The sequence below is a fragment of the Rhinichthys klamathensis genome, unplaced genomic scaffold (assembly GCF_029890125.1).
Source record: "Rhinichthys klamathensis goyatoka isolate OS25496 unplaced genomic scaffold, OSU_Roscu_1.1 h1tg000406l_1, whole genome shotgun sequence".
NCBI classification, from domain to species: Eukaryota; Metazoa; Chordata; class Actinopteri; order Cypriniformes; family Leuciscidae; genus Rhinichthys; species Rhinichthys klamathensis.
The window spans coordinates 1,965,361-1,990,372 of NW_026606907.1; the positions used below are offsets into that span (position 1 = coordinate 1,965,361).

Below are 25,012 nucleotides of genomic sequence, written 5' to 3' on the forward strand. Positions count from 1 at the left end.
TTTATAAACCTACGACAACACAGGAAAATACATCAGTATATGTTTCTAAATATGCAGATCGTCTTCAAAATAAAAGTTTAATCCTTTTTTAACCCTTCAAATTAAAGTTTGCATGTTTTGATGTCCACATGTTCTTGTTCAAGAAATTACAGTGGCTGTAGCATTTCTATTGTAAAGAAGTATAATATTAAGTGGATATTTTAATTAAATGTTCTTTGGCCAATATTAAACAAGGATTTTATCATGCTGTAAAGTGTAACAACAATCCCCAGGCTTTTTTACTTGATTGTTTGTTATGTATATTACACTATGGATTTTAACAGTGTTGTTCAATAAAACAATATTATTACTTGCTTTTGATACTTCATTTGAAACAATTATTATTGCCTTGGTGTTATATATATATATATTTATTTATTTTATTTATTTTTAAAGACTATTGTTCACTTAAATATCCGATTAATCATTAAAATAATCGATCGATTACTTGATTACCAAAATAATGGTTAGTTACAGTCCTAGATTAGTTAAAACATTTCAAAATGCGCCTGCATTGCTTTGCATTTTGTGTCATTCAGACGAATAAAAGGCTATTTTTCAAGTCATATATTTCATCATTGAATACTTGAAGATATCCCAGACGTCATTGATTGGGTACAAATATATACAGGCAATTCTTCTACTAAATACAATTAGCATATTTTTCAGAGATGTCAATGTTGCTTTGGGGTCAATTTGACTCCAGACATTATATAGTCAAACCAACATTTATTCAAACACCTTCAACATTTCTCACATTATCACAGTTCGCTATATTTTAGAAAATGGTAATAAAAAATGACACTCAGTTGATATTTCACAGGTTTTGTCCGTCCTTCTGTTAGACTGTCTCACAAATGAATTATGTTGAATATCTGTCAGCTGTTAAATTTAACTACACAATTAGATAATACCAATTTAGGACAACAAATTACCAAGCAATGCTTAATGTTGTTCAGTCTGTGGTGTAAAAAGATCGCATTAGCAATTAAAGAAAAAACAGTAAAACATGGTCAGATCAAAGTGTCTGCATAATTTTACTGGTAGTCACTGTATGAAAATGTTTTGGGTATAATTTGTCTATTTACTTTTGCTCTCCTCACTTACATAAATGAACTATAGTGTCCTGCACCCACCAGTAAATAAATATCAAAATTGATATCTGGTGTCTGAATAATTTTTGGTTTGCCTGTATATTCAGCTCCCGGATTCCCTGAAAAAGCTAGGTGTACAAAACCAGCTTGTCTTTTCATATCTTCAGTGTGTCCACTGCTGTCCACAGATTCCCAGTGATTGTGTGCGTTCTGCTTTGTCTTCAGTATTCAGACAGGGCATCATGGCCGCAGTCAGACATGTAGTGAGATAAGAGAGGCAGTGTTATCTGACAAGAGAGGCACTTTGTGGCAAAGGGCGGGTGGGGGGGAAGGGAGCTCCCGCGGCCTGATTTCCCACATAAATGGAGCTGACTGAATTGTGGAAATAATGGCTCTTCCTGTAATCCGATGCCCTGGGGAACGGCACAGAGAGAACGGGCCGCAAACAGAAGAGAGGTGGGATAAAGGATGGCTGTGCCCTCAGGCTTGCATTAAAGCACTCGTCTCCTCCTTAATCCCACAATGCCCATTGCCCCATATAGGTCTACATGCTCACAAAAGCCACAGGCATGGACCAACAACAACAACCTGGACCAAAACAATGCAAATTTTTTCCCATCCACCAATGCAGATGCAGATGCACATGTAAAACCGCTCCCTTCTTATCTAGTTCTCTGCCTATGTGTAGTTTCAGTTGTTGATAGGGTTGTAACAATATATGGATGTCACGGTACCAAAATTCCAGTAGTCGGTACCGATACCATTAAAATTTTACGGTTCTCGGTACCAATTTCGGTACCACAGCAAAATCTTTTATTTATTTATTTAACTATTTGAAAAATGACTTTATTATTTATGACGGTAAATTTATGAAACCATTGAAGGCTACATGCTGTTTAAACGAAAATATTGAGAAATGAAAAAGTTGTACAGTAGCCTAATATAATTATTTCTGTCACTTTCTTTAAGTTAAACCGAACTTTTATTTTGACGGGTTGCCGTGAAGACCTTTGAGTTTCTGTGCGAGTATATGACGATAGCTTTTCTCAAATGAAACGGTAAAATGCTCATAAAGTGACTCTCAGAGTGGCTCTGGACGGAGATGAATTGAATCATGAATCATGTCATCATATCGTGAGGCAGCAGAGACTGAAAACAGCGCGAGCGTCACGTCGTGCTTCAGTGTGTGTGTGTGTGTTTGAGGTAACGTTAAATGAAACCGCGCGTCTGCGCCATTCATTCACACAGAGACAAGCAGAACATGCAGGGTTAATATTTAAATAGTCTACCGAATATACCCGGTACTACAGTACCGGTACTTTGACAACACTAATTTCCACACATGGCTCTTTCCTCCTTTCTTATCAACAAGTGGATTTACAGCCACCACATCAGCAGCGCCGCCGGTCGCCATGTCTCAGCGCTTTCATGAAGGGGACGCAACTTCACGCCCTTCGTGCATGCATGCGCGTCCAGAACCGGGTTTGACCGGGTACTCGGTACCATCGGTACTTGGTACCGTGACGTTTAATTTTTTTTTGTACCGACTTGGTACCGAATATTTTGACAACACTACGTGTCACAATATATCGCAATACAAAAATGCAACAACATGTATTGTGGATAGTTCACCCAAAATGAACATTGCTGTGTGAGGAACAAATTCCAGTTTTCAGAGTACAACTACATTAAACTACTATATAATGTTGACTATAATGTATAATAATGCTATGGGGGAATATTCGTGGGTCCTGATAATGCCAAATTTCTGAAGTTATCAGTAAAAAGTGGCCGACATTATATTATATATCTAGTCAGTGAAAGAGTGCAGCATATTCGTCTAAAATAATTCTGTATTTTCAGCTTCTGAAGCATGAATATTGTTATTCTGGTGTCTCTATTGTCCTGTGCTTTGGGTTTGCCTATTCATTTACACCCACAAACATCAAATTTATTTCGATTATTAATAATATCGTTTCGCAATAATATCGTATCGTGAGTTCAGTATCGAGTCGTGACATGAGGGTATCGATACACCCCTAGTTGTTGATGATCCTTCCATGCAATGCTTGTGGTTGAAGTGCTTTAAATGTAACGTGATGTGGGACAATTTTCGTCCTTTTCTCAAGAGACATTTCATCTCCAAAAGCACATCAAACATGCATTGTGGCTTTGAGTGCAGGAAATGCGTTCTCTGTAGAGCTGCTGACTGCATGTGGGAATGGTTTTGGTGATCTTGAGTTAGATTGCTGTCGAAAGCATGTTGGCAGACATGTCTCCGTGTGTTTATCTGGTCAGATGTGTGCTTTGAGGCCTTCTGGCAGCAATTTCCATCAGATCTACCAATGGACTCTAGACCACCTCAGATTTAACAGTGGTTTCTCTCACGTTTTCTTCTCCCTCTGCTTCACCCTTTGTGGGTGAATGTCACGTGCCTGGGTCATATTTCTGTCTGCTTAACTGAATAAATGACGCTAACTAACCGCATGCATTATCTTATAGCTGTAGCCTATATTACTGCCATATGTACTTTGACACACATATCTCTGGCTGATTACAGAATGCTTCCTACTTTTAAACAAGCACTTTCTGTAAAGCTGCTTTGAAACAATATATATTGTTAAAAAAGGTCTATACAAATAAACTTGAATTCAATTGAATATACAGAATTGAGGTTGTTTTTGTTCCTGATAATGCCAAATGTAAAAAAATGGGCATTATTGACTTACATTATTTATAGTCTATGCATAGTATTTCATATCTGTTTCTCAGGTTCAGAATCATGGATATTTTTATACTGTCCAACTTTTTAATTTTAAACTTTCCAAATTCTAATTTCATTTTAAAATTCACACCTAGTCAATTGTTAAGGTTCAAATAATTCTTGAAATATTGTAGATTCTTTATGAACTTGTATGTACAACTAAGTTATTGTAAATTGTTAATGGTTTGGAAATAAATCTGTTATTTGAATTTCAGTTTAATTTTTTTAATTTTGTTCTAAATATCGTGATTCGTATTGTGAGCTGTGTATCGTTACACCCCTACTAAGAACCGATGCTTGGGTATATCATCTGAACCCGTTTTTTATTGAATTGAATGGTCTGCAATTTATTTGTAATTTGTAATTGCTGGTTAGTTTGTTTTGTTGAGAACTTGAGTTTCTTATTAGGATACTAATTGTTGTTTGAATGAATGTGCTAGACTCTTTTAGTCAAATTTACCTTGATTTTGAAATAAAGTAACAATATACTACAGGGCTCCAATATATTCTACTCTTATTAAATGTACCATTGTTCTTCCTTAGTATCAAACTAAACTGACCGACAGCTTCAGAGGCTATAAAAGGTTACAACCATTATATAGGTTACTATAAAGGTTAGAAAAGGTGGAATGTTTTGTTTTGTTTTTCACGATATGTTGTGACTTCCTAGTCATTTCCACTCCCTAATATATGGAAAAAAAGTAAGTCATTAAGTGCTCCTCGGCCGCCATCTACTGGTTATACTGGTAATTTCATGTCTTTTTTTATTATAAGTGTTTGTTTGCCACAAAGTTTTAGTTTTCCTTCATCTTTAAACCTTTAGTTTTACAAAAAACATTAAAATTGGATCATATTTAGAGCTTTAAAGTGATGGAAAAAGTGTGAAGCTCTTGAAAGCCCTTAAAAAGTGCTTGAATTTCACTCTTAAAAGGTTATACGAAGAATTAAATATTATTTTTGACTATCTGCCACAATACCATGGTTACAGTTAGCGTTGCTATATTAAATCCATGTTGAATGTTGGTTATTTTTGGATTGAAAGTCCTTTGACTTGTTTGTTCATGGCACAATGTTTCTCCTGGTTTACAGTCCACATCAGCGCTGTTTGATCTGATATCTGTGGTTTACAACAGAATTCGGTGCTGAATTTGAATGCTTCCCACTGGATCTCCCAGTGCTGTGTAGTAACGGTGTCGCATGATCAAATATTGGCCCACGAGTAACCCTTTTCTATTCAAGTATTTCTCCAAGCTGATAAACTGAGTAGCCCGGTTTCGTTTTGTTTGCCATTAGATGTTTCTAATATGCAACAGAAATGGCAGCTTTTATCAGTTGGGCAACACGGTGGTAACACCAGTGTGACCTCTAACAATTTAGTCGCACCGGCAGGAAAGCCCTGTACTATGAAACTTACTTGAATCTTTTTGGACTGGGCCCAGTTTGGAGGTAAATGAAGTGAAGCTGCAAAAACGGCAGTAACTCTGTGGTCACCCAATCTTGTGCTGGTTCCTGGTTGTGTGGCACTTGCCGTTCGACATGTAGGGCCCTATAATTTCCGCAATCACGGAATCGCGGACGGAATTACGGAATTGGCAAATTAACGCGGAATCTAGTGTTAACGTAGCCTGGGAAAACCCAGACAACTTCCGGCAAATTTAGATTTGCTCTGAAAGTTAGTCTGGCAAAGAGCTCATTCAAGCTCATTTCCAATCCGTCGAAATCGCGGCACCAATCAGAAGCGTTGGGGCGGCTTTACACGATGACGACAGCGCTGGGATTTTGAAGCAGATTTTGTAGCTTAGATTACAAAGATGGATGCCGCCATCGAACATCACTCGTTCGAATCAGCTATCGCGTCTATTTTAAGCGATTTGAACGTTTCCTTTTTGTTAAAAACCGAGCAAAGAACAACACTCGGAGATGTTTCTCCGCCGCTCTGCATACGTCATCTCCTTCATCGCTCTGATTGGGTTTAGGTCTATCCGCGACGTCCGTTGGTGACGCCCCTCTGGAAATGATTTGTCTATGACGCTTTGCCAGACCATAACTCACTTACAACTGAGAATGGTCTGGTTTTAACCAGGCTAGTGTTAACGCGGAATTTCGTGGAATTTTACATATTTGGATTGAAATTCTGTTTTTGTGTGGGAGAAGAACGTATGTCTGGTGAAAATGCAGACCGGGGGAAGCAAATCTGGCGACACAACCCCTCCCGTCATTTCAGCTCCAATGACGGCATCAAAACAATGAAAGCATGGCGAAGCGGCTCTCCACGGCTCTGCTTTCCTCGTCGAAAAAGTTAAGAAACTCGACGCTATAAGCCCTCAGTACCGAGCCGAGCAGTTCGCACGTGACTTTTATGCAGTGTTTCCACACATAGACTAATTCGCGGCCACAAAATCAACTCCGGCCGCCACATATTGCGTTTCGTTCATTTTTTTACGCTACATAAAACACGCAGCGTATTCTTTCCGTTGTATTTCCTTTCCCCACTCTCCCTCCGTCTCTCTATCACTCATGCGTCTCTCTCACATACACACACACACACACACACCGCGTCTTGTCTATGAAGCGCCGGACTGGACAAAAGCGAAGCGAACTCTGCGAGCGACACTGGGCGAGAGAGAGACAGAGTGTGACTTTTATTTAAACTAATATAATTTATTTTACTGGACAGTTTAAAGCTCATAACCATATTTTGTTGTTACTCGAAGAGTGCAGTGTCATGTGGCATCATGCAGTATTTGTCCTGAAAAGGCTACTGAGTAAATGTCTGTAATTTAAGGTCATTCCTATTTTATTTCTATACATTTTAATCATTTACTTTAAAAGCACACTCTTTTTATGACTAAAATAACAGTAAAGGGTAAAAAAAAAATGAATTCCCAAAAATTAAAACGGAAAAAACGGAATTTGGGAAAAAATAAAATGGATTTCATAGGGCCCTAAACATGCACTTACTTTCAAAAGATCCCAATGTTGCAAACAAATGGATAGTTTTAAGGTACCTTTTTTATGCCATATATCAGTGTTTTATGAACGTGTTATTACAGAGTAATTTAGGCTTTGCTAAGAAGCTGTTGTTGAAGGATGGGGAGCACAAAATATATTTGACCCGACTTCAAGTAAATGGAGCAAAGTGCTGTTGATCATTGCACGAGTGATTAATTTTTTTTTTTTTGTAAACATTGTAAGTGGACTACAGGGAAAAGGAAAATAAAATGTTCATTAAACACTGCTTAAAGATCTGAAGGCAAAATGCTGTAAGTTTCACAAATCATATACATAAAAATGTCTTTTTAGTGTGGACTTGGTTTTACCCATCATGACTGACTGAATGAGAGTTTGCTAAAACATTGCAGAAGAGGCTGTTGTGGATATTGTCCGCATGAAATCAAAATTGAGCTCATTTACTTTTAGTGCACATTTACTAGCCTTGTGGTTAACAATTAATAAATGCAAATTAATCCACAGAAATCAAACTAAGTCAGCCACTACTTCTCGTTCATCCTAATTAAAATAAATCTTTATTTTGATAATTGATTGTGAACATCTTTGGAATAACATTCACATATGAAATGTTCAAGAGGGACCATTTTTAATTAAATCTTGCCTTTAAATTAGTCCCCGTCTCTTTTCTGTTAATAATGTTGAGCATGCTTGGCTGGGCTTCAGCATATTTTTAAGCTTAGGCTTTCCCTGTTTTTTGGTTGTTCATCATAGCCTGATGGTCAGGATGTGGCAAGCTTGGCAGGTCTGTTCCTCTGCAGAAAAGTTTCTTTCCTTTGTGAAAGCGTTGTGAAATCATCCCCTTATAAACAGCCCATTTGACTGGTGATTTTAAAGGGCTTTAAAAGCTCTCCTTAGGCCTCGAGTTTCCTTTTAGGGTCAACAAAGCAAGACTCTGATCAGGACAGGAGAGAACAAGAGAGACTGATTCACCATCACCAAATAAACACAGTAAACTGGTCTGGGAGACTTAAACTTCTGTTCCACACTTCAGTGACTTTTTTCTGTGTTTTTAAATATCTTGTTTTTCCTAAATGACTTGTTTAACCATGGCCAGTTTGAGCGGCACAAGCTACTCTTGTTCTCTGTGTTCAGAGGATTTTCTTGGTAAGATTACGGTCTCATTTTGAAGCCCCATTAAGAGGGAGTTCTCTCCACTCAGGATTAATCCAATCTGGCACATTCCTGTTGAGAGAATCCGGTCTGGTCCTCCCAGACACCCCATCTGAGTGAGGACTGCCCTTAATGTGGACTCTCCTGTCCTCAAAGTGACCGGACCCAGTGCTCGTTTATAGTCAGCTGGTCGAATTTTGTACCTTTTGCATAAGATGATAACTTGTTGCCCAATGTTTTTGGTACAATCATTAATGATCCCTCTAATTGTGTGAATTTGTAAGAGCTACTGTAGTGTTTTTCTAAGGGTGTGTGTATTCACACCTGTCTTGTTTGGTTCGATTGAATCGAACTCAAGTACGTTTCCCCCCGTGCGAATCTTTTGGACAGGTGTGAATACAGCAATCGCACTCGGGTGTGGACCAAACTACTATAACGAGACCCTGCTGAAGAGGTGGACTCGGTCTGGTACGGCTTGAATTTCTGTCCAGTGAATGGATGACCTTAGCACACGTGTTTTTTTTGTTTGTTTTTGTTTTTTTGTTTTACAAATTTTGGTTCACTTGCAAAAAGGGCAGTGTGAACCACACCAAAAAAACAAAACCGTCCACATTGTATTTGGTCCAAACCAAAGCCATTTGATCTAACTTGCTATTTTTTGCCTGGAAGTCAGTGGTTTTTTGTTTAAGGTCTGTGGTTAACAAGCTCAAGATATTTGTGTTTTATTCTACGATGTGACATCAGTGATATCCCCTTGTGTGTATTTTTAAAGCTTTTTCTTGTCTTGAAAAAGGTGGTTTCTGACATTAAACGTCATGATAGTGATCAGAAAAACTCATCTACTCACTAGTCCGCTTTTACAGTCTCATTGTGTTTATATTACTCATGTTCTTGCTAATTATTAATGTTTTTAAAAAAAAGACTCAAGTTGTCGGAAGCATAGTGATGGTTACGCAACCATGGTGTGGTTCGTTTATAGCCTACTTTTAGCTTTGTCCTTCTGTGTTTAGACTTTAAATTCATAAATGTTGTTTATTTGTGAAGATTATAATGAACAAAAACATGTAAGAATCTTTTGTTGGTCAAAGAACTTATTTTTTGCAATAATCCAAAAGCCAATCAAAAAAATCCTATTGGGTTTTTGTTGAGGGAACCAGGGTGATGCTAACTTCTGAGTTATATCAGACCAATACGATAAGTGGTAAAAGAAACACCACCAATACCAGTAAGCTCAACTATATTTTGTGCATCACTATTAAATTCTCAAAAGGGGCATTTTTGACTGAGCTTTAAATTTTTTAGCAACTTTTGTGTTAGTCTCATAATATTAAGCTTTCCAGTCAGTTATGGGATACAGCTGACTGATAATGGTACAGTAGACATTGCAGTCAAGCCTTGAATACCACACTCTTGTTGCAGCTGTTAGCATGTAGCATGTGGGATTGGGTGACAGCAACGTAGGAATGTGTCCATTGTATCCTAGTACACCAACTGTCCCCCGAAATCGTGATAAACCAGTTCCCCATAAATGCTGAGCTGGACCGCTGACGCCAAAACACTAGGGTGAAACCTCTGTTCTTTTCCTTGTGTGTGTGTTTGGCTTGATCTGGCATTTCACGCTCTGAGTTCTGGAATAAAGGAATACAGTAAAATAGGGGTGTAACGATTCCCTCATGCCACGATTCGATACATATCACGATACTCACAATACGATATTATTGCGATACTCAGAGATACGATAAAAGGTTCACAAAAAATGTATTGTTGATTTAAAATGCTGAATTTGATATTACATTGTGTGTGTAAATGAATATTCTTGGACTTGGTGCTGAAACCCAAAGCACAGGACAATAGAGACACCAGAATAACAATATTCATGATTCTGAAGCTGAAAATACAGAATTATAGACGAATATGCTGCACTCTTTCACTGACTAGATATATTTAAAATAATGTTGGACACTTTTTACTGGTAACTTAAGAAATGTGGCATTATCAGGACCCACGAATATTCCCCCATTGCATTATTATACATTATATTCAACATTATATTTAGTAGTTTAATGTAGTTCTGACACTAAAACTCTGGAATTTTTTCTCACAGTAATTTTTTATTTTGGGTGAACTATCCACTATACATGTTGTTACATTTTTGTATTGCGATATATATTGAGACACGATATATTGTTACACCCCTACAGTGAAATGAATCTGCATTTTGATTTAAAAAAAAATAATTTTATATTAGGTGAAACATCAATATTCAGGAGACTAATAAATCTTTCATTTTGCTTCCGCAGGATTCCTTGGACTTCACAGCCACATCTTCAGCATTTTTAGCTGGATTTTAACCTTTCCCATCTGAAGACGGCCATGGAATCGGTAAATCCCATCTTTCTTTCTTGTTGCGGCTAATAGTGATGGTTTGACTGTTATTGGCTAGTTCCTCGTTTTTGGTGCAACCGTTGGTTATGAGTAAACGCAACTGATGCTGAAATATCTGTGTGTCAATGGCAGTGACTTTGGCTGCATTGGGATGTTTATTCTGGATTATCTTGAGATATTGTTTTTATCTCATAGCTAGTTTGGGAATACTGACTATGGGCTTTGAACTCTTTTGGTTAAATAGTGTATATGTTTGAACACGCAGGTTTTAAATGTGAATGTGAGTTTGTCGGCGCCGATGCTAGTACCAACAGGCAGGTGTACGGCTCAGCTCTGGAATGTGTGTATTAAGAGCAGGGCTTATTGCATGCCTGGGCCCTGCCTGCCACCGCTTTTGTTAAGGGTTTTTGAGTGTGGATTTGCCTTCTCTCTGTTATGTGTGCATAGAGGCTGTTGTTTAAATGGGTCACTGCTTGCACTGCTTCCCTCTCCAGCACGCAGCTCATGTGACCATGCTTCTTCATCAGTAATCAGCCTATGAGCCTATATAGAGACTGTCTTTACTTTCCACCATGAAAGCTAGCATAGCACAGGCAATATTGCTGCTGTGTTCTAAGAAATGCTTAAAATTACAATTTTTAGTTTTCATCACTTGCTCATCGTTCAAACCAAGACCTTCCTCTGTAGAACACAATTAGTAAATTAACATATTATTTGGGACAAATGCTATTAAGTGCCCAATGCGACAGATTTTACCTGTGCGTTACATTCCTACCTTTATGTAACTTTGTTGAACTTTTAGTGATATAATCACACAATAAATCAATCATCATTGGCTTGTGCAATGAGATCTGCAATGACAACAGTCTAGAAAAGTTTGTCTTTGCTCCACATGACTTGAGTCCGATAGGAGAGAATATGTTGGCTGTAGGCATGTGACGGTATCACATTTTCATGATAATTGCCGAATCTTTTATCACGGTATATGGTATTATCACGATATTGTTAACTAATGAATTAACCAATGTTAACTAATGGAGCTTTACTGTAAAGTGTTACCGGACAAGGGCATTTCATCTAGCATGTTGTAGTCCAGATTAAAATGTAAAAATGATGAACAATGAATGAAAGTATTTGGTGTTGTGATAAACACCACTATGATTACAAAAATATGAATGGCTGTTAAACATTTAAATAGTTCAGAAGCAGAAAGTAGCGTAGCTGCTGTGTTTACGGGGGTATTGCAAGTGTAACGCTGCAGTTTCGCTGTTCAAGAAGCGCCATCAGCTGTCAGAGATTGAATGCGGTGTTGGACATTTTAACCAGTTGATGGAAAAGTATCATTGAAATGCATAATAAATAATAATTCACTGTATTTTACAATTCCATGCATGCTCATTATCGTGATGTATTGTATTACCGTATATCGACCCATGTCTAGTTGTCTGTGTTTGTTTTTTGCCCGTCGTTGATGATTGACAGGACTGCTGGGTTGCCGTATCGCGATCAACTGGTGCTTGTACGGTTTAATAGAGAATGCACCATTTGACGGAAATGAGTAGAGCGGTAGATGGTCATTGCATCATGCAGGCGTGGCTAATATGAGTGTCAAAGTAGAGTAAAAAACGTAAAATTTTGTCTGTGTTTTATTGATACATGACATCGATAGTTTTTCATCGATGCATCGTCCATTATTTACAGATGATCACATCCACCACAGCTCTCCCTTTCAAAATGTATGCAACCAGTGGTATATTTGACACTGCCATATCTGAATATAAAATAAACAGTAGTGGATGGGAAGAGCATTAGTGAATAACAACTTGTGTATCTCTGTTCGGATGGTTTCATATCGATTCCACACTAAACGCTTTCAGATTTTCGAACGAATTTTAGTTTTGTTCCTTGAAGTTTTGTACGTAGCATGATACTGCCACCGAAGTGAATGCTGTTTCTGCTTGGCATACAGGCTGACAGACTGCTACAGATATAAACAGCAGTCAAGATCCGTTTTAACCCTCGGAAACACTGATAATTTCCTCCATTTTCTTTGTCCCTGTGGAGCTCAGAGTTCTTCTGGTGTTTACCTCTTGAAATCAGACCATATCTGCTTACCGTCAGTAGAAACCAAGACTGATCACAAAGCTCATTATGCCGGCAGCGCGCTGTGTGTGTGTGTGTGTCCCAACCCCTTCCACTTCTCATGTGATGCCAGTCACATGGTTTCCAGGCACCCAGAGCAGTAAATCAGAATCAGATTTTATTTTTAACCGCTCTAAATCCACCGCGATGCTTATGGGTAAGCATAGGCTCTTGCTTCGGCCCTTTCTACCTCCATTTCCCCTTGAACCCTGTGCACCACGTACCAAAGATCTGATCATCTTTGCAGCATTATCTGCCGACTGCAACGGCGTTTGGCACCGCTACAGATGAAAGCTGCTCATTACAAGCACGTTTATGTCCTCGCCTCTTTCTAGAGCAGCTCCGTCCCTCAGTGAGATTAGTCTGCAAAACTCCAGTGGGGAAATGCAGCCTTGCCAGTCAAATTACATAACTCTCATAGCCAGGCTTGAGACAACTATAGAGGCTTTGTTCCCAGGTTACTCCACCTCCTCCTTTCCCCTCTTGGCGGCCCACATGTTAATGTGGTATTGAAAGAGTCTGTGTGCTTCGAACAGGCTCAGCTCTGTGGTTAGAGAGCAGAAAGCTTGCATCATTAACGTACACATGCTCGTATGCGAGCACAGAGATTAGAGTAGCAATCGGGCTCTTCCTGTGAAAGACAATTTGGGTTTGCGACTTGGACAGAAGCAATTGGGCCTTCTCTGCATTTTGTCACTTTTCTAGTGGTTGAGTCGGTAACACTTTACTTTACAGTGTCCTTTGTTACATATGTACCATAGTAATAACAGTAAATTACATGCAACTAACCCTCAACCAAATCCTAATCCTACCCTAACCCTAGAGTAGTTGCTTAATATTACTCAGTACTTAAATGTGTAATTACACTGTAACAAAGATAAAATAAAGTGTAACCGTTGAGTCTTGCGCTGGTGCTAATATGAGTCAATAGCAAGCAGAAATGAGAAGTCTTTCTGCATTAGCGGGCCTGTAACACATGCAGTGCAGGATGAGGCTGATTTGAATCTGAGTTGGTTGCTGTGTTCGCTGTATTGACACATTAAAGATGGGTATTTTATGACTGCAATCTGCATACTGATGAGAAAGCAGCTTTGTTTTGCTTAGAACACATTTCAACTTTGCCAGGGTTTGGACTAATTAGGGATGGGCATTTTAAAAAAAAAATTGTATTCGAATATTTGGGCTCATAAAATCGAAATTATCGTTTATTTAAATGACATTTAACGTAAGTTTCAGTTTTTCACCAACAAGCTTACGATTAGGCAATATACACAACAAGCTTCCGTTATATCCTAACGTTTTCTTTTAGTTGAAAACATTAAACAATATGTATAAACAAAAAATATAAAGAACAAAAGCATTTAAGCTCAAGCAGCGCGAACGGGGAAAAAAACGTTGCTAATAAAGCAGACTGCGCCAATTAGCGTACAGAACGTACACACGAGTCAGCATATGGTTATCGTGTTTATATTGTTTCACGTTGAGAAAAACAATAATATCCACATGCGAGTGAGAAAACGCTGATAGACTTTGACAAAGATAATACATGTACAAATGAGGCAAGAATAAAGGTGCGATCACATTTACCATTGCTCTGCAAAAGTTTACGAGTGATATCCAATAATTGCAATAGGAGTTTCTTATGAGGGCAAACTCATTTTCAAGTTGGTCGCGTGAATTTGTAGCCTGGGAAAATCCAGACAACTTCCGGCAAATTTAGATTTGCTCTGAAAGTTAGTCTGGCAAAGAGCTCATTCAAGCCCATTTCCAATCCGCCGAAATGGCGGCACCAATCAGAAGCGTTGGGGCGGCTTTACACGATGACGACAGCGCTGGGATTTTGAAGCAGATTTTGTAGCTTACATTACAAAGATGGATGCCGCCGTCGAACATCACTCGTTCGAATCAGCTATCGCGTCTGTTTTAAGCGATTTGAACGTTTCCTTTTAGTTAAAAACCGAGCAAAGAACAACACTCGGAGATGTTTCTCCGCCGCTCTGCATACGTCATCTCCTTCATCGCTCTGATTGGGTTTAGGTCTATCCGCGACGTCCGTTGGTGACGCCCCTCTGGAAATGATTTGTCTATGACGCTTTGCCAGACCATAACTCACTTACAACTGAGAATGGTCTGGTTTTAACCAGGCTAGTGAATTTGCTGTGCTGACCCACAGAATGCTGCTTGTTTTAAAAGTGAAGATAAGTGAGAAGTGCTTCATACATCGCAATGTTATTGACAATGAACCTTTTCAATTTTATACGAATATCTGCTGCAAATGTGACTGCACCTTTAGGCTGGAAAAAAGTTAATTATATGTGCTATGTAGTTTGACAGTGTGGTAGTATTCATTGTATTTGAGTTTGCATGCTAGCATTTGCATCTAGCTGAATGCATTGCCTTCATTTCTAATTTCTACAATTCCTCTACTGTTGCACAAGGGGGTTTTGAGCAGTTTTAGCATGCAAAAACCATGCATGTATTCACACTTCACAAATCCACCGGAAATAGTATACCATCTGGGTACTTTTAGCATACTGTTTTCAGCATGATTTGGGATGCACTGTGGATCCTGGCAGTCATTGCTCTGGTTTCTAATTGGTTGCATTGCATTGCATTTCATTTAATTCAGTCTCTCCAAATCAGCTCAATGCTGTAATATACTCAGTTTAGACCAAACACGCTGAGAACGTGTTCAGAGCACAGGTTCAGAGGAAGTGCTGTAGGTTGGTTGTGGTTGTGGGTGTGGTCCTCTTCCTCCAGATTGCATGTAGCACTTATGTGCAAGGAAATGCAGCTTTAAACTCTTCACTTGTCTCATCATTCATCTCCCTTCTCTTTTGGCAATGGAACGGACGTGTCCATTTAGTAAATGAAGAGACGCTTGTATCTAGAGGGATGTGCTGCCAAGACTATAGAGCTGGCGTTTGTCCTTCTGCTTATGTCCCACGCTGAGAGAGATAATAAAATCTCTAAGAGACTCATTATTATGGGTCTCTCATGGCTATCGGGAAGTTAAGACGAGGAACAAATCATATGGGTACTGTGGTGGGATTTTTGGTATGTCAAATCATCGTGCACAAAATGTTGCTCGACCAGTGTTTTGTCCTTGGTCTAATTTTAGCACACAAATCAAAACTAAAACTAGATGGCCATCTTCTTTTTTTTCATGCAACCACCTGGTTTGTTGATACTCTGTGACTCATGATTCAAGTCATATAGTTTTATCTCCACAATATGTCTTGTTTTTGTGGTGCAGCCCTAAAAAGAAAGCAAATTTTTAGGTGTTTCCCTCAGGCCTAGTTGAGTCGCTACAGGTCTCGAGCTTCAGACCGTGATGCCGTGCTATGCATTTACATCGCATCAAATAAACACTAAGCCCACTTGACAGACAAGAGGCCCAATGAACTACAAAACCCAATGGAACAAATTAGATTTTTATGTTCTAATCTGAGCCAAAGAGCCCTCCCATGGTGCCTCGGGGCAGTCATGATTTTAGCATGCTGGTTCAGCTGCATGGGTCTCCGGCACGGTGATTAAAGAACACGGAGAAGTTGCATTGTTTTCCATAGACGCCCTTTCAACTCAATCTGCGAGCAGTAATTGGTTTCTTTGTATATGTTATGTTTTATCTTTACAGTGAAAGTACAATGGAGGAAGTCAATGTCCCTTTTCTAATATAGGAAGAGTATGAAATGCACAAAGCTGGCCGTAGAGTAGAGGCTTTAAGTTTGTGCATGTGTGCAGAGAGCTAATAAACGGGTTCCCATCCAGCATTTATCATGGCAAATCAGTTTCTCAGGTCAGATAATGTTACATGTTCTCTTTATTAGTGCCGACTCAACATCGTGACGTCTGTCAGCCATCGCGATGGACAATGGCATCGTCTATCGGCCTAACCCTAGTGTGGTGTGAGCGGAAACCTGCATTAATGTCTAAAATTATGTGCAATAAAAGTACTATTCAACCGGAGTCTATAAGACCAGTGAGTGAGAGGAGGCGGGTGTGTCAAATTGTAAATCGAGTGAGAAGTGAGCAACTAGAGGTATCATTTATCGATAATGATACCTACAGAAAAGGAGTATTGAAGCCGTTTCAGATATTTCAGTATCGATATATACACTACCGTTCAAAAGTTTGGGATCGGTACGATTTTAAATACTTTTAAAAGAATTCTCTTCTGCTAACCATGGCTGCGCTTATTTGATAAAAAATACAACAAAAATCAGTTATAGTATTAAATATTATTCCAGTGTAAATCAGCTGTTTTCTGTGTGAATATATAGTAAAGTGTAATTTATTCCTGTGATCAAAGCTGAATTTTCAGCATCACCAGTGTCAGTGTCTTCAGTGTCAAATGATCCTTCACAAATCAGTATAATATGAGGATTTGATGCTCAAGAAACATTTATTATTATTATCAATGTTGAAACAGTTGTTGGTCCTGTCAGTTGTACAGTTTTTTTTGTTTTGTTTTTAGGATTCTTTGATGAATAGGAAGTTCAAAAGACTTTTGTAACATTATAAATGTCTTTACTGTCCTTGATAAATAAAAGTATTGATTTCTTTCCTCCAAAAAAATAAAAATAAAATTCTCACTGACCCCAAACTTTTGAACGGTAGTGTAAATCGAAATATCAATATTTTTGACAACACTACTCTGAGTTTATAAAGACTCGTATATCTGAAATGTCACAATTGTAGAATCGTTACTTCCTGAAAAGGAAAAGAACAAGCATAAATCTGAGCTTGTGTGTATGCACTCCTGCTCTCCGCACCCCCTCCTTTTCATTCCTCAGTGACGTTTTGGTTTTCCCCCTGCTTCCTTGCATTTCTTTCTCCTCCTCTACATGCCATATCACTCTCACTGACTGAATCACGATGACTGTGCTGTTAAAATGCTGCTTCTGCGTCTGATTTACAGTATTTCCTGATCTGAGTTTCTTCTCACGGTTTGATTTTGGGATTGACAACAGAATTCACTACGTTTACAACACGAGTGTAAACATAAAATCAATCACAATAGGCGTCAATGTACTGTTCTGGTATTATTGTGAATAATTAATCAATGCATGGTAATCCAAATAATTTTTTTCATAAAAATCGAATAACTTGTGCTTCAAGTTCAAGTTTCTCATGATGAAGTTGAAGAGAAAGCATCTCAGATCTTTCTTGTATTTAATGTTTTTTTTTTTTCTTGTGTGTGTTTTTGTCAATTAATTTTTACACCGTATTTGAGAGCTTTAATTGCAGAGGAGCTGCTCCGTGAGATGAGAACTTGTTCGTCAGCATCTGACCTTGTTTTCTCATTGTTTATGTTAGACCGGCTCTGATTTCAGGAAATAGTGCTGTTAAAATTTTTCTCCGATATCTGAACTCCTGTGAAAGGGCTGAGACTGTTCAATAGGCCTGTGACATGAAAGCCCAGCACCGGGCATCGAACCCATCCTGGCCTGCTTGGGCTTTGCCAACACCGAGCTCAGTGACCTTCCTATCAAGTGTCCCTCATCTGGTCTCAAGCCAACAGCACTCTTGGGGTGGACTGTTCTTGTTTACAACCCTTCAGTGTGCATGCATGCCGTTTTCTTCTCTCATTAGAGGTGCTGACCTTTGCTCACTGTGATAATTCCATGTGAAAACAAGAAATTGGGTGAGAGGCTGCTTGTTACTTCAAATGTCCAGTGTCCTGTTGTGTAAATATTGTCAAATGTTGCATTAATCAGCATGTGGCGTGTTCTGTCAAAGCTTATGGTCCGACCGGTGCTTGCTAACTGGCGTTAGCCTAGGCCTTGAGCATTCTCAACATATGAATGCAAACACTTTTAGCTAAATAAGCCTTTATTTTATTTTATTGCTTTCTGAAATTACGCCACAATTTATAAACCAAAACCAGGACACACAAAGGACGCCATAGCCGATGTTATCATAACATGTTCTTTCTGTTGAAGACATTTTAATGTGTTCAAGCACTTGAATCTGTTTTTTTGCATACTTTATGGCCATATGATTTCCGCAATGTGAAAAACAAACGTAATCTTGAATTCTAATCATAAAATGTGGTTTACTGTATAATGCGGAGTGTCAAAGAAGATATGGACCCGTGTCTGTGAATATTAAAGGGGAGTTAAAACGAACAAAATAAAATCCGATAACATGTTGGTTATTAAAATTGTAAACAAATTAATTCAAAAATAATATTAAAAACAAAACATATATGAAGTTTTTCCCAATACTGAAATTTACATTTGTTATCAGAGCGCACTGTAGGCTACTATCGTTATGTCAGGCTACTCGACTGAACTGAACTCGACTGTATGGACAGAGACTTCATGCCTGTGCCTGAAACTGAATCATCAAATGAAATAATAAAACTGCATATTCTTCACTGTGTGAATGAAACTTATACTGATTCTTATTTACCTCGTTTCCACCAAAAAAGAACTGGTTCAGATCTGGTGCTGGTTCAACTTGCGAACCTTCTCAGAACCTGTTTTTTTCCCACTGACTAGAGAGCCCAGCGGTTACGTCGTTACGTCACTGTGTACGTCGCTATACGTCTTAGCTTTCCCAGAAACGCTTGCGCCAACTTCAAGCATAACAATTACAACGTTACCCCCGACGTAAGCATGACGTGGTAAAAGAACAGTTCTAGTCCAGGAAAGAGTTGGTGCCGCTTTGGAAGCAATTTTCCTGTCAGAGAACCGGTTCTTTGGCTGTCGAAACACACAGAACTGGTTCGCGAGTAGGCACTAGGGCTGTCACTTTACGTTTGAAAATCGATAGCACAATCGATCGGACCAACCAACACAAGTTTCGAAAACGAAAATGGGGAATCGATTTTAACGGCCTTTTTTTTTTTTTTTTTTTTTTTTTTTTAAATGTGTTTTAGGTGGACAGATCAATACAGTACACAGAACATGTAGAATGGTGGAAAGTAACAATGTCTTTTCTGTTAACCAAATGCTTTTTAATATTCGCTATTGCTTCAATGCAAGTGAACAAGCGTGCAATTATTTGTTGCGTAGTGACGTGTGTGTGTGTGTGTGTGTGTGTGTGTTCAAGTAAGCCAGAAGTGCACAGATTTTGTCCAATACGCTGTATCTAATATATCATGAGGACTCACGAGTTGTGTATTTGCGCTAAATCCGCGCAGATTTGTCTTACATGATCTTCCCCAGCAAAGTGAGTAAACACAAAAACACGCCCGATTGGCTCGTGATTTGACAGCGTTTCCCGCCAAAGTTCACTTTTACCCGCATTTGGCGAGTTGGAGGGTGTTAATCTCAATCCCTGAATGTTGCACACCTGTTTGTCATTGTGCACGAAACTTCACGCCAATAAATCATCAGAAATATTGCTGACTTGAGCGTCTCAAGCGCCCTCTTTACGCTCGTCCTAATGCCTGTTAGGTGTCCGTGGATTTGCCTGTATTTGGTGTTGAAAATGGAAACGTCTTTAGCCACGGAAAATCGATTTTACAATCGATTCAATGAACACTTGTGTCTCAAAAATCCGAACCGGATTTTTTCACAAAAGTGACAGCCCTAGTAGGCACCGGCTCCGAACCGGCTCTCAAAATGCTTTGGTGGAAAAGGGGTAATACAGATTGCTGTCACTTTAAGAACTACAGTAATGCAGGGATCTGGAATATACTGATACACACACACGATTTCTTACAGATGTTTACATTCACTTAAGACAAAACCAGCTGTTTATGTGAACCTTGTGTTTTTGACACTTTAAATGGAATTAGACTATAAAGAGAATTTAGTTTAGTGCACGCGCTGTGACCGCTAGCTGCGTTTAGGCGTGTGCGCTCGTCAAATTTAAACTGGCAAGGCGCTAGTGTTGTCAAAAATATCGATATTTCGATAAATATCGATACTGAAATATCTGAACGGTACCAATACTAATTTCCCGAAGTATCGATACTAGCCGAGCAGTCACTTTCACTTCTCTCAAAAGGCGCGTTGACAAACACCACACGTGACGCACTCGTCTCATTCGCTCTGGTTAAATAGCAAAAGTGAAGTGAATGGAAAGATTGCGAGGGTGGCGCCCCCGCGACCGGCTTTGGTTGATTGATAAAGAACACCGCGAGCGGGCATGTCGGAGAATAGCGCGGACACGCGTAAAAAACACACCGCGAGCGGGCATGTCGGAGAATAGCCCGGACACGCGTAAAAAACACACCGCGAGCGGGCATGTCGGAGAATAGCCCGGACACGAGCTACACACCGCGAGCGGGCATGTCGGAGAATAGCGCGGACACGCGTAAAAAACACACCGCGAGCGGGCATGTCGGAGAATAGCCCGGACACTCGTAAAAAACACACCGCGAGCGGGCATGTCGGAGAATAGCCCGGACACGAGCTACACACCGCGAGCGGGCATGTCGGAGAATAGCGCGGACACGCGTAAAAAACACACCGCGAGCGGGCATGTCGGAGAATAGCCCGGACACGAGCTACACACCGCGAGCGGGCATGTCGGAGAATAGCCCGGACACGAGCTACACACCGCGAGCGGGCATGTCGGAGAATAGCGCGGACACGAGCTACACACCGCGAGCGGGCATGTCAGAGAATAGCGCGGACACGCGTAAAAAACACACCGCGAGCGGGCATGTCGGAGAATAGCCCGGACACTCGTAAAAAACACACCGCGAGCGGGCATGTCGGAGAATAGCCCGGACACGAGCTACACACCGCGAGCGGGCATGTCGGAGAATAGCCCGGACACGAGCTACACACCGCGAGCGGGCATGTCGGAGAATAGCGCGGACACGCGTAAAAAACACACCGCGAGCGGGCATGTCGGAGAATAGCCCGGACACGAGCTACACACCGCGAGCGGGCATGTCGGAGAATAGCGCGGACACGCGTAAAAAACACACCGCGAGCGGGCATGTCGGAGAATAGCCCGGACACGAGCTACACACCGCGAGCGGGCATGTCGGAGAATAGCCCGGACACGAGCTACACACCGCGAGCGGGCATGTCGGAGAATAGCGCGGACACGCGTAAAAAACACACCGCGAGCGGGCATGTCGGAGAATAGCCCGGACACGCGTAAAAAACACACCGCGAGCGGGCATGTCGGAGAATAGCCCGGACACGAGCTACACACCGCGAGCGGGCATGTCGGAGAATAGCGCGGACACGCGTAAAAAACACACCGCGAGCGGGCATGTCGGAGAATAGCCCGGACACGCGTAAAAAACACACCGCGAGCGGGCATGTCGGAGAATAGCCCGGACACGAGCTACACACCGCGAGCGGGCATGTCGGAGAATAGCCCGGACACGAGCTACACACCGCGAGCGGGCATGTCGGAGAATAGCGCGGACACGCGTAAAAAACACACCGCGAGCGGGCATGTCGGAGAATAGCCCGGACACGAGCTACACACCGCGAGCGGGCATGTCGGAGAATAGCGCGGACACGCGTAAAAAACACACCGCGAGCGGGCATGTCGGAGAATAGCCCGGACACGAGCTACACACCGCGAGCGGGCATGTCCGGAGAATAGCGCGGACACGCGTAAAAAACACACCGCGAGCGGGCATGTCGGAGAATAGCCCGGACACGAGCTACACACCGCGAGCGGGCATGTCGGAGAATAGCGCGGACACGCGTAAAAAACACACCGCGAGCGGGCATGTCGGAGAATAGCCCGGACACGCGTAAAAAACACACCGCGAGCGGGCATGTCGGAGAATAGCCCGGACACGAGCTACACACCGCGAGCGGGCATGTCGGAGAATAGCCCGGACACGAGCTACACACCGCGAGCGGGCATGTCGGAGAATAGCGCGGACACGAGCTACACACCGCGAGCGGGCATGTCGGAGAATAGCGCGGACACGAGCTACACACCGCGAGCGGGCATGTCGGAGAATAGCCCGGACACGAGCTACACACCGCGAGCGGGCATGTCGGAGAATAGCGCGGACACGCGTAAAAAACACACCGCGAGCGGGCATGTCGGAGAATAGCCCGGACACGCGTAAAAAACACACCGCGAGCGGGCATGTCGGAGAATAGCCCGGACACGAGCTACACACCGCGAGCGGGCATGTCAGAGAATAGCCCGGACACGAGCTACACACCGCGAGCGGGCATGTCAGAGAATAGCCCGGACACGAGCTACACACCGCGAGCGGGCATGTCGGAGAATAGCCCGGACACGAGCTACACACCGCGAGCGGGCATGTCAGAGAATAGCCCGGACACGAGCTACACACCGCGAGCGGGCATGTCGGAGAATAGCGCGGACACGAGCTACACACCGCGAGCGGGCATGTCGGAGAATAGCGCGGACACGAGCTACACACCGCGAGCGGGCATGTCGGAGAATAGCGCGGACACGAGCTACACACCGCGAGCGGGCATGTCGGAGAATAGCGCGGACACGAGCTACACACCGCGAGCGGGCATGTCGGAGAATAGCGCGGACACGCGAGCGGGCTGCGGGCACCCAACAAATTGTTTGACTATCAATAATCCCTCACATCACTCATTTTTTTAAATTATTGTATAGGTGAAAACAGACTTAAGGAACAGGCTCCAGGGGTAGGTTACTATTTAGCAGCAGATGCTCAGCATCAGGGGTGTTTGTTGTTTGGACAGACCTGCCCCCACTGCTAAAAAAAATCCTCAAGGAAACACTGTAACTCTTCTCATTTGAACTTTTCTGAAACATTAACCAAGATGGCCTAGTATTGTTGTTGATAAGTGTCTGTGTTGTCTCGTTTTAATTCTTAAAGTTAACATAATCTGACTGAGGAATCTTAGACAAGTAAATATTGTAACTGTGGCCAAATGTAAATTAACTGGTGCCTATTTAACTTTAATCAAAAATTATTATTTAATTCTGCAATTTTCCTTCATTAGCGATTATCATCAATTTGATTACACAGATATTAATTAAACTAAACAGCTAGACAATGGCATCTCTGAATTCAATAATGACATGCCTTTAACTGAAAATTGAATGTTTAATCTTATTATTATACATTACTGACTCTCTATCCTCCAATTTGATACTGTTAAGTGCTTTTTTGTTACAGTATATTTTAATCTTTGATAACAGTAGGTAATAAAAATACATCATGTTAGCTCTGGTCCAATTAAAAAATATAAACAAATAGAACTCAGGACATTTTTGTTCATGTAAAATATACCTCATTGTCATGTTCTAGACTTGTTATATTTAGCTTTAAATTAAAAAAATACCCCCTTAATATTGTGGCAGTTTTTTCTCCGTGGTATCGAAAATGGTATCGAATATCGATATTTTTCAAGGTATCGTATCGAAGTTAGAAATTCTAGTATCGTGACAACACTACAAGGCGCGCCGACGCGTCTCTCATACACAGTTTGAGAGCGGCTGAAAGCACAGTAATAAGTATCTTGCGGGTGTCGTCGCTGGATATTGCTCGATGGGTGTCCTCGATGTCAGATTAATTTAGCAAGGTGATCTACAGCGAAGATAACAATTAGGGCGTGAGTGGAACTTGTTTACAGGTCACATTTATTCCACAGTCATTTTGCAAACAGGTTATCCGGTCCTTGATGGCATCGGAGGGGTTATATTCGCTTGTGTTATAGTCTCGATCTGTTATGCTCTTGATATGCCATTGCTGGAGCTGTCAAGGTAGCCTATCATGCCAGTGATGTCACGGACCGTTGAAGCTCAAGATGGCTGCGCCCTAGTAACAAAACAACAAACTAACATCACTGCATTCCCCCCTTGTAACTACTTCAGCTTACAGCTTATGAAAACCTTTTCACAATATTCCAATTTTGAATTTGGGGTTTTCATAAGCTGTAAGCCATAATCATCAAAATTATAACAAATTAAGGCTTGAAATATCTCACTGTGCATGTAATGAGTCTATATAATATATTAGTTTCACCTTTTAAGTTGAATTACTGAAATAAATGAACTTTTCCACGATATTCTAATTTTTCGAGTTGTTTTTGTGCTAACATTTTATTGTTCATTTGTACTTATTTTATTACTGACTGTCTTTTTTTTTGAAATCAAGCTATGTGTAAAGCTATTGAATAAAAATACCCCATTGTTAAATCATAAATGCATTGAGTGAGCAAACATTAGGTGAGATAATTGTAAAGGTAATTGATCAATCTTTGTGAATAAATGCCTAAATCAAAATCTGTTCATCATAAAGCGATCGTGTCGTTAACTTTTTGAAGCTTTAAAATATCGATTGCCTAGAATTTCAATAAATGGACAAGAATATTCAAAAAATGGCAGTTTTTCCTGTGGTATCAAAAATGGCATTGAATATTGATATTATTTCCAGTATCGTGACACAACACTAGTTCTCACACGCCTACAGTAATTGTATTGTGGTGGGTAACATGAGCTCCCAGTCTGCACTACTAATCTTAATCACTGCTTCAACTTTGTGACATTTGTCAGTGGCCACTGTCTTTACAAA

At 40.7% G+C, this 25,012-nt stretch overlaps 1 protein-coding gene across 1 annotated transcript in view; it reads left to right on the forward strand.

Annotated features, from left to right (window-relative positions):
* ankrd11 (ankyrin repeat domain 11) overlaps positions 1-25,012 on the forward strand; it is a 178,526-nt gene that overhangs the window by 38,168 nt on the left and 115,346 nt on the right. Inside the window, exon 2 of the mRNA XM_056234790.1 lies at positions 10,320-10,401. The gene's annotated coding sequence lies outside the window, so the exon portion shown is untranslated. The remainder of the gene's footprint in view (positions 1-10,319; positions 10,402-25,012) is intronic.